We start from the raw sequence: 10,376 nt of genomic DNA on the forward strand, positions 1-10,376 counted from the left end.
AGCAAGATTTACTTGGTAAAACTTTACGTTGACATTTCCTAGAAAGATCAAGAACGCAGTGGCATCAAAGTGTCTTGCTGCTGCTGCTGCTGCTAAGTCGCTTCAGTCGTGTCTGGCTCTGTGCAACCACATAGACGGCAGCCCACCAGGCTCCCCTGTCCCTGGGATTCTCCAGGCAAGAACACTGGAGTGGGTTGCCATTTCCTTCTCTAATGCATGAAAGTGAAAAGTGAAAGGGAAGTCACTCAGTCATGTCTCTTTGTGACCCCATGGACTGCAAGCCTTACCAGGCTTAGGTTTGATCAAAAATGGTCATTCAAAATACTCTTTAAAAAAAAATGACCAGAAGTCTGTAAAAGTACAATCAAAGGAGAATGACGGAAATTTTTCAAAAATAAATTACATCCTTTTACTTTAAAAGATAGTACATATAAAGTACTTATCACATTACTTATTAAGTGCTCAATAAATATGGCTACTATTATTATTAACAAGCTGGAAAATAAGGACTGGAAGCTGATGAAAACATCTATAATTATAGTGATCAGGCAACCAATAAACACTTACTAAGTGCCTACAAGGTCTCTAGCAGGGCAATACAAGTTCATCACAAGCAACTTACACAGCAAGTTTATTTATCTCTGATCAAACAAATGACAAGTTGCACAATACCTTCTAAGCCAGTAAGGTAAACATCATACTACATTCTGCAATGACTAGAACTTAACCAAGTACTTTCAACTTCTTTCAAAGCACTGTCCTTTATTTAAGTCCAGTATGCAGAACTCAAGAAATAAATTATTGACTTGTAGAGTCACCAAATGATTAAATGAATGTTTTTTAAAAGCATCACCAAAATGAGTGTTTTTTTTCCTTTCAAAATGAATCTTGGGATTTTTTTTTTCCCATGTATCCACAACAAGTTTAACACTGCATTTGAAAGCGATACAAGCAACATCTCAAACAACAGAGTGATTTAAGGAGGGCATGGCAAATCCTGCAAGCTTTTAGTTCATTTGTATCCCCTTTTTAACAACAGCATGCTATGAAAAAACTTAGCATACCATCATACCATTTTAAAGGGAAAACTTTACTTTTGCATGGTGTCTGGCTGTGTTAACTACTGACAAAAAGAACACAGTATTCAGCCATGTCTAATCTTGTGATTTTTATAGGGGGAGACAAAATGCTCTCCAGGTTTAGGTAGAATAAGGATTTAGATAAATTTCCTCTTAAGGAAACTATTTCTAAACTTGGAGCATCATGAGAGCACCCTCTCTACTCCTAGGATTTATGAACATTGCAGGGACAGATTTATACAAGAATACACATTAATTAAAATGTTATCTTTCATTTATATTAAATATCAGAACAGCCAATGTATAGAGATGGAATGGAAATTAGCCGTTGCCTAGGGCTGAGGAAGGAGGTCAGGAAGGTGATGGGGTGATGAAAGAGTTCTAAAACTGGTTGTGATAGAAGTACATAACTCCAGAATACACTAAAAACCACTAACTTGTACAATCTAAATAGGTGAATTGTACAGTATGTAAATTATATACCAAGCTGTTATTTAAAAATTTTCAAAACTCAACAAATCACACTTGCTGCATTACAAAGTCCATGGGATGTATCCTCCATCTACCTCTCTCTTACCTAGCTGACTCCAATCACTGACAGTCCTACAAGGCCACTTTCTTAACCAATTCTATCTCCACAAATACAAAGATCAAGCAATAGAACAGGTTTACGAGGGAAGGAGGCAGTCCATTTTGTAAAAGCAAGAAATACTTCACACTGTATTTTAATACAAGTGATTTTTCAAAACAATTATTTTCATGCCATACCAAAAAAAAATACTGATAAAGATATCTATTTATTGTAGCATTATGAGTTTTAACTAAGATCACTGCATCTGGTCCCATCACCTCATGGCAAATAGATGGGAAAACAGTGGAAAACAATGTCAGACTTTATTTTTTGGGGCTCCAAAATCACTGCAGATGGTGACTGCAGCCATGAAATTAAAAAACACTTACTCCTTGGAAGGAAAGTTATGACCAACCTAGACAGCATATTCAAAAGCAGAGACATTATTTTGCCAACAAAGGTCCGTCTAGTCAAAGCTATGGTTTTTCCAGTGGTCATGTATGGATGTGAGAGTTGGACTATAAAGAAAGCTGAGCGCCAAAGAATTGATGCTTTTGAATTGCGGTGCTGGAGAAGACTCTTGAGAGTCTCTTGGACTGCAAGGAGATCCAACCAGTCCATCCTAAAGGAGATCAGTCCCAAATATTCATTGGAAGGACTGATGCTGAAGCTGAAACTCCACTGCTTTGGCCACCTGATGCGAAGAACTGATTCATTTGAAAAGATCCTGATGCTGGGAAAGATTGAGGGCAGGAGGAGAAGGGGAAGAGAGGGTGAGATGTCTGGGTGGCATAACCGACTCAACGGACCTGAGTCTGAGTAAACTCTGGAGCTGGCAACGGACAGGGAGGCCTGGCGTGCTGCAGTCAGTCCATGAGGTCGCAAAGAGTCAGACATGACTGAGTGACTGAACTGAACTGCACTGAACTGATGAGTTTTAAAGAATGTGTTACTACTCTATCAGCAAACTAGGAATCACCTACTAGGATAAAGATGTAGTGTCATTTGGGGGTCTATGAAATGTATGATCCCTGGAGGGTATAAGGAAAGATACATCAACATTTGCATAATTTCACAAATATTCTGCCTCATGGCAATAACAGTGTTTGAAATTAAAAAAAAAAAATTCTAGAACTCATATGTTTACTTTAACAGGCTACATGGATCCCAACCCACCTCCTACGGAATACCAGGTCTGTCTGCTAGGATACTTTTAAACAAACTATACAAAATAATAAACAAGGGTGAATCACACACCTAAGAGTGCACTTTGTGCACGCTATTTTTCATCCACATGTACCACTCTGTCTATTTAAGGATCCTACTCAGAGGAACTCGTGGTGAAGACAAATTTCATCATCCTATCCTCAGTGCCTACGTGGTGCACAAATTAGGTGCAGTTCTCAATTAAAAACTTGCTGAATAAAAAGAGATTTCTTGCCTGATTAGCCCTACTGGCTGCTTGCAGCTGGGCTTTCTATTTAGGAACTTTTGGAAAACCTCTTTCCTTTCTGGGCTGGCTTAAAGAAGCACCCAGAACAACAGAATCTTACCACCTTCTTCATCAGCCTAAGATGTAGCTCCCCTTTTTATAATGGGCAACATTAAGGGTAGAGTAAGACCTCTGCATGTAAACTGATCAGGAACAAATACCTTCCTGCAGTCCTCCCGGGGCTACTATGAGATGTGCCAGTTGGCAGCCTCAGAGCAATTTTTAAGGATCTCTAGAGATGAGAAGAATCAAGAAATGAGAAGAGATTAGGCTTGTGGTATGCACTCCAAAAACATTTTAGGGTAAAGACACTTAAAATGTTCAGGGACACAGATTTTGACCATTTTTGAAATGACTGTGATTCTTATAGTCTATAATCATAGACTTTGTTTTGAACATAAAAATACTGGTGGAAGCCTTGTTTGTTAAGAACAGGTAAAAATAAACATAATTACCGAGACTGAAGAAATTAATAATAATCATTTCATTATATAAAATAAAAAATAAATAAGTATATAAAATTGATTACCCTTCTCCATTTCAGTAAATGTAACTTGCTAATTAAAATTTTCAAGTAAGACAGCTTAAGGCATTCCTATCTGAAAGTGATTAAAAAAAAGAAGGGAAAAAAACTGGAATTAAAAGTCAAACCATGATCAGTAGCTATAATGTGATGAAGGCAATATTATGGGGGACATTTAGTTTCTAAATTACATTTTTTTCATAACAATATTTTACAATGAGCATGTGAAACTGATGATATGGAAAAACCTGGTTTTTCCTTTAAACACACATATACACTTGACCCAAATAAAACAATATGAACTTTTTTTTTTTAAATGGTTTTACAGAAGCTTTTGGGCTAATAAAACTGCTCAAGCACTTTAGACAATAGTAAAGGGGGCTTATTTAACTTACATGCAGAGTACATCATGAGACACGCTGGGCTGGAAGAAGCACAAGGTGGAATGAAGATTACCGGGAGAAATATCAATAACCTCAGATATGCAGATGATACCACCCTATGGCAGAAAGTGAAGAGGAACTCAAAAGCCTCTTGATGAAAGTGAAAGAGGAGAGTGAAAAAGTTGGCTTAAAGCTCAACATTCAGAAAACTAAGATCATGGCATCTGGTCCCATCACTTCATGGGAAATAGATGGGGAAACAGTAGAAACAGTGTCAGACTATTTTTCTGGTCTCCAACATCACTGTGGATGGTGACTGCAGCCATGAAATTAAAAGACGCTTGCTCCTTAGAAGGAAAGTTATGACCAACCTAGACAGCATATTAAAAACCAGAAACATTACTTTGCCAACAAAGGTCCGTCTAGTCAAGGCTATGGTTTTTCCAGTAGTCACGTATGGATGTGAGAGTTGGACTGTGAAGAAAGCTGAGCACCGAAGAATTGATGCTTTTGAACTGCGGTGTTGGAGAAGACTCCTGAGTCTCTTGGACTGCAAGGAGATCCAACCAGTCCATTCTAAAGGAGATCAGTCCTGGGTGTTCATTGGTAGGACTGATGCTGAAGCTGAAACTCCAATACTTTGGCCACCTCATGCAAAGTGTTGACTCACTGGAAAAGACCCTGATGCTGGGAGGGATTGGGGGCAGGAGGAGAAGGGGACGACAGAGGATGAGATGGCTGGATGGCATTGCTGATTTGATGGACACGAGTTTGGGTGAACTCTGGGAGTTGGTGATGGACAGGGAGGCCTGGCGTGCTGCGATTCATGGGGTCGCAAAGAGTCGGACACGACTGAGCAACTGAACTGAACTGAAAAGGGGCTAGGATGGGAGTGGGGAGGGAAAGTTCCAACTTTTGTTAATGCTTTTTACCAAAGTTCAAAATCTAATGAAGAAATACACATATAAGTCAAAGCATGGCTTGAGCTGAAAAGGACTTTACAGAATCAAGACAAAAGAGCCATCACTTGGCATTAGAACAGGAGAGCTTGCAGATAAGGTAACATGAGCTGGGTTAGAGGGATGATCCCACTGATGAGGTAACAATAACTGAAATTCAGGGTACATGCTCTGCCCCCCAACCAATATTTTACATATTAAAAACAGTTCAAGTAGTGAACATACACCCCAACATACTTTATTTTTTAAAAATATAAGATTTGCTACATAAAACAATGAAAACTTTCCCACATCACCTAAGTTTCTAACAATTCCACTATTCCTTTACCATTTTGGCATGAATCCTGTGTCACTGTTACTATGCACCTGTTACTGCAATGAGATACACATTATCTTTTCCCTATGGGTGATCATTTTGCATCTTCCCCATGAATCTCCGTGACTTTGAAAGTAATGACTATCATCCATTTCTACTTTATGTTTCCATAATACTCCTCAAATAAATGGGTACTCAACAGATATTGACAAATTAAACCTAGTTCTAATAATTGGGACGACAATCACCCTCACGAAAGATGTCTGTGGATCAAACACTACTAACAATTAAGTCACGTTTTTGTACACAGAACAAAAAGCAACTAGATTAATATACCTGCCCCTAGACACTAAACCAACTGCTGGTCTCTGGTGTAACTTGTTCAGAAAAGTATCTTAAAAAATAAATAAATAGGCCTCTCAAGCAGTCTTTACAGAACATTATCTTTTTCCCTCACAAAGTCCTAAGTCAACAAATCCATTTACTGGGCACTAGAAATGTATTAGGTGACAGAGCGAATCTGCACAGAAATAGAGGACAGTCCTAGTTCCCAGGGATCTCAAGGGACACTTCACAATTCAAGAAATGCCTTGGCAATGTGTATATTTAAGACAATGTGCTTAAAACAATGTGAAAAGCACACAGGAAAAATATGTTCTCCCTGAAACACAGCCTAGATATTTCAAAGATAATTCTGAGTGTTTCCTTTATATGTAATCTTTTAAAAGTTCCGGAATTCTCTCCTTTATTGTTTAAATAAGCTGGTAAGTGAACAAAAATAGAATTTTGGAAACTTGCTTTAATCTTCTACTTTCCATTATGAGATGGAAAGGAAGATTATGCTAGCAAGCTTGCCTGACATACTTATCAAAGGAAAGGAGAAGAAAGGGGAGCATTATGTGTACAATGCCAGATACCAAGATTACTAGGAAAGATTATGTGTTTGTATGTCTACACTTCCAAAATTCTATAGGAAGAGTAAAGCACCTCTCAAATATTATTCTCTGAAACTGACTTTTAGTTTCCCAGGTATAGTTTTTCTTTGCTATTGCTGAGCCTGTGAATTTATGTTATAATGCTTCACATCCACTCATAAAGTTACTAAACAGTTAATGAACACTTTGGAAAGTTGTTATATTGCTTAAACACACACACACCAACCACTGGGCCAGAGGTTCCAATAAATTCACTTTTCTAAAAAAGTAATTTTACAAAATAACTCAGAATGGAAGAAAAGCCAGGATGGAATGCTATCTTTGATAATGAGTAGCCAAAAAGAGACTACATAATAACACACCCACCGCAACTTTGTTTATAGGCTTGTAACTTGCACATGCAAGTATTCTACAAAGTGTTGCACAAGAAGAAACTGTCAAAAATGAATGCTCATGAAAATATTCCTTTTCTAAATAAGGTTTCTAACAAGGATGTACTGTTTCTAAATGTAACTTCTTTAGCATGTTTTGACAGGTATGTGTATTAGTCGCTCAGTCGTGTCCGATTCTTGGCGACCCCATGGACTGGAGTCCCTCAGGCTCCTATATCCATGGAATTCTCCAGGCAAGAATACTAGAGTGGGTTGCCATTCCCTTCTCCAGGGATTGACAGGTTAGAATAGCACTAATGCTTAAGATGGAGGAGGAAAAATTTCTTGTTTATCAATAGTACAAGCTGCTGTTACTAACTATAATGTCTATGGGTTCAGTAGCAGAAACTAACTTTACGAAAGGTATCTGCTGGGCAGAATAGTTAAACTTTATTTCTACCCAAATTCTATTTTTTCCGCCTAATCCTATAGACCCTAGCAATCTGAAGCTTTTTGTTTTGTTTTGCAATGTTTCTTTTCCCTTCCAAAAGAATCCGCCAGTCAGTCGAGGTAACACTTTCCACAGTTCAAAGGTGAAGGCAAATTCTCACTACAAAGAGCTCTTGCTCCTCATCAGCACTCCCCCCTTTTTTTTTTCAAATTATCTTGACCTAAAAGGGGACGGGACGACAGAGGATGAGATGGCTGGATGGCATCACCGACTCGATGGACGTGAGTTTGAGTGAACTCCAGGAGTTGGTGATGGACAGGGAGGCCTGGCGTGCTGCAATTCATGGGGTCGCAAAGAGTCGGACACGACTGAGCGACTGAACTGAACTGAAATGAAGAGAGGTTAATGCTCCCTTACAATGCAAATCCACAAAGAAACGATTTTAGGTGCCAGGAATGAAACTGAGATGGGAGGAAAAGTCCGACAGCTATCAAGAACCATTTCGTCCTATAGAAGTGAGCCTTTCCAAAACGCAGGGAACGATGTTTTGCCCAAAGAACCTGCCGCCCGGAAGCCATAACTTCCATCAATAGGCAAAGAAAAGTTACAAAGAGCTCAGCACCCAGGCAGCCTGCGCGGGTGCGGAGACGGGAAAGCTGCAAAGACGCTCCCTGGCCCCGACGGGCGGCGGCTGCGGGGTCAGTGGGGGCAGACTCCAGCTCAGGCAGGCAGGGAGTCTAGGGGTGCGCCGCCGGCCCGGAGCAGCGCGGGCACGGCGCCCGCATCCGCACCCCTCCCCACGACCGCGAGCAGTGGGCGGAGAGACCAGAGCAGAAGAAAAGCAGGACAATGCTGGGCCCGGCTGGCGACTCTGCACTCTCCGTGGTCCCCAGCGCCCCTTCTCGCCCGGGGTCGCCAAGCTGCCGCGCTAAGTTTGCTTCCCAGCCCTGCCTTCACGGCCAGGGCGGCAGAGCGGTGGCCGCCGACCTCCCTCCGCCGCGCTGCCTTCCTCCCCGCGGGGCGGCTCCCGCGAGTCCGCGAGGACGCGGCGCGCGAGAGCAGAATTGGGCGCGCGAGGGGAAGGGGGCGCGCAAGGAAGCAGCGCGCGCACCGGGAGCCGGGCGCGCGGGGGAGCCAAGCGCGCGGCGCTCCCCGAGGACCAGCAGCCGCTCCGGCGAGTTTTCGGTTTAGACGGGGGCTGCGGCGCGGCTTAGTGTCCGTTACGGGTCTTGGCCCGGGCGGCGCAGATTGCCAGCCATCCTGGCCCGCCTCCCCTCTCGGCCCCCATCAGAAAGCGGGCGAGGGCCGGCGATCTCGTCTCCCGCTGGGGCTGTGGCCGCCGGCCGACGGGCATCCCGGCGCCCGCCTCTGGAGCTGGAAGAGAAAGTGAAATGAAGCGCCTTTCCCCAGGCAACACCTACCCGTCCCCAGTCCAAGTGCAGCTGCCTCGCTCCTCAGGCGCCACCGGTCCCCGCCCTCGGGCCCCAGGCTCCGTTCTCTTGACAATGGCGCGTCCCCTTTAAGGAATAATCCGATCGGAACCGATCTGTGGTTAAACCTCCCTCCGACTCCAGATTTTAACCGGATTTCTCTCTCACTCCCCAAGAGCCCGACGGGCGCCCGGCGGTGCTGCGAGCTCTTCCCACCTCTTCCCCGCCCCGCCTACTCCCTGGTCTTCCTGATTGGCGAGAAACACTACAACAGGAACAGCAGTTCTCACACCCCACTGGCCAGTGCAGCCGCCGCTCAGAGTTACCCCCGCCTTCACCCCGCCCCTTTTCCTGGGTTGGTCCTACCTCTAATCATTCTCTGCCTTCTACTCTGTCGTTGCTTTGGAGAACTGGCAGTCAAGGCTTACCCTCCCGCCTCCGGAAAGCGAACTTTATTTTTATTGGTAAAAGGACATCTTCCTGTGCACCTGATTGGACAAGGAAGGAGTTAGTCTGCACGCCCCTTACCCATTATTGCTCTCTGTACACGGGTTTGAGAAACACTACCGCCAAGTCCTCCTCCCCACTTTGCCTAGTTCGAAGCGCCTTTCCCTTTAAATGTTGGTAGGGGTCGTAGACAAACTCATAGTCTGTGTTGGGCAAAGACGGAAAGGGAAAGGAGAAAATTTCAAAATCTTCTGATGACTTAATATATCGGGGAACTGGAGCTGGGATCCAGCGGAATATCATCCTTCGGTCTACTGAATGGAGTGGTTAGAATGAGGAAGAATACCTGCAATTCTAGTACTCACTCTTGAGATGTAATCAACAAGTTTTCACTCACTGTCCACTCTACTCCTACTGTCGATCCCACTGGCATTTTACTACCCCAAAGAGCTTTAATAAAGATATCTGCAAACCTAGGGGTGCCCTTGTTTGTTCCACAATCGTTCGTTTAAATCGCTTCTATTTAAAGCTCCGTTTAATTCATGTCCTCTGTTGTTATCTCGGGTTTGTCACGAGATCTAAGCTACTCTTCTGAAAAGATTGAATAGATGCCCACCCACCGTGCCATCCTCCAAAGTTGAAGAAGTCCTTACCTCTTGCTAGAGCTGCGTAAGGGGAGCCTGGGTTGAGCCCAATTGGGCACCAGAAGGTTATTCCTTGAGAGAATTGGAGGAGTCTGGCACCGGAAGCTTAACCCTGCAGCAAAACCTCACGCATGGAAAAAGGAGGAATTCTTCGGCAGCCTGGTAAGGTCTGTGTTAGGAGCTCCCCAGTTTCCCATGGGAACTGTAAGAACCGGAAGGGTTGTACCTACTAAGATTCGGTACTCAAGTGCTTTGGTACCTATCTATGAATGTTAGGGAGAAATCGTTAAATGTATGCCTCCCTTTGCCAATGAACTTAGACTTTGGACCTCAGGATGTTTAGTTTATTTGCAGTGAGAGCCCAGCGGAAACAAGCGGTGCCAAGAAAGTGGCAGCGCTTGGCAGTACCCCAGAAGGGATTTAGGACCAGAAAGAGAGAGATAAACAGCAGTAGTAGATAGGAATTTTCGGAGAGTTCAGGGGGAAAATCTCCTGGAAATACCCTAAATATGGAAGAGTGAGAAAAGGGAAAGGTTGTAGGCGGTTTAGGTGTTTCTATTAGGGGCAAGAGGCAAGGAAATAACCTGGATTATATTTATATGGCCTTCACAGGTATTTTTTAAAAATCAAGATCCAGGTTAAGTTTTCAAGTTCTTTGTAAATCTCTTGCTTCATGAGGCCAAGAGTATTTTGTTACACTAGCACATTGGGCTCATAACTCCAGAAAGCAGTCTACAGTAACCTCTGGATTCTTTTCCTTACACCTAACCAACCA

General features: G+C 43.1%; 1 protein-coding gene across 8 annotated transcripts in view; it reads right to left on the reverse strand.

Moving 5' to 3' along the window:
• FRYL (FRY like transcription coactivator) overlaps positions 1-8,734 on the reverse strand; it is a 257,732-nt gene extending 248,998 nt beyond the window's left edge. For all 8 annotated transcript variants that reach the window (XR_001918189.1, XM_018049433.1, XM_018049438.1 and 5 more), the window contains exon 1: positions 8,502-8,734. The gene's annotated coding sequence lies outside the window, so the exon portion shown is untranslated. The remainder of the gene's footprint in view (positions 1-8,501) is intronic.

This window comes from Capra hircus, chromosome 6 (assembly GCF_001704415.2).
Source record: "Capra hircus breed San Clemente chromosome 6, ASM170441v1, whole genome shotgun sequence".
Classification (NCBI taxonomy): domain Eukaryota; kingdom Metazoa; phylum Chordata; class Mammalia; order Artiodactyla; family Bovidae; genus Capra; species Capra hircus.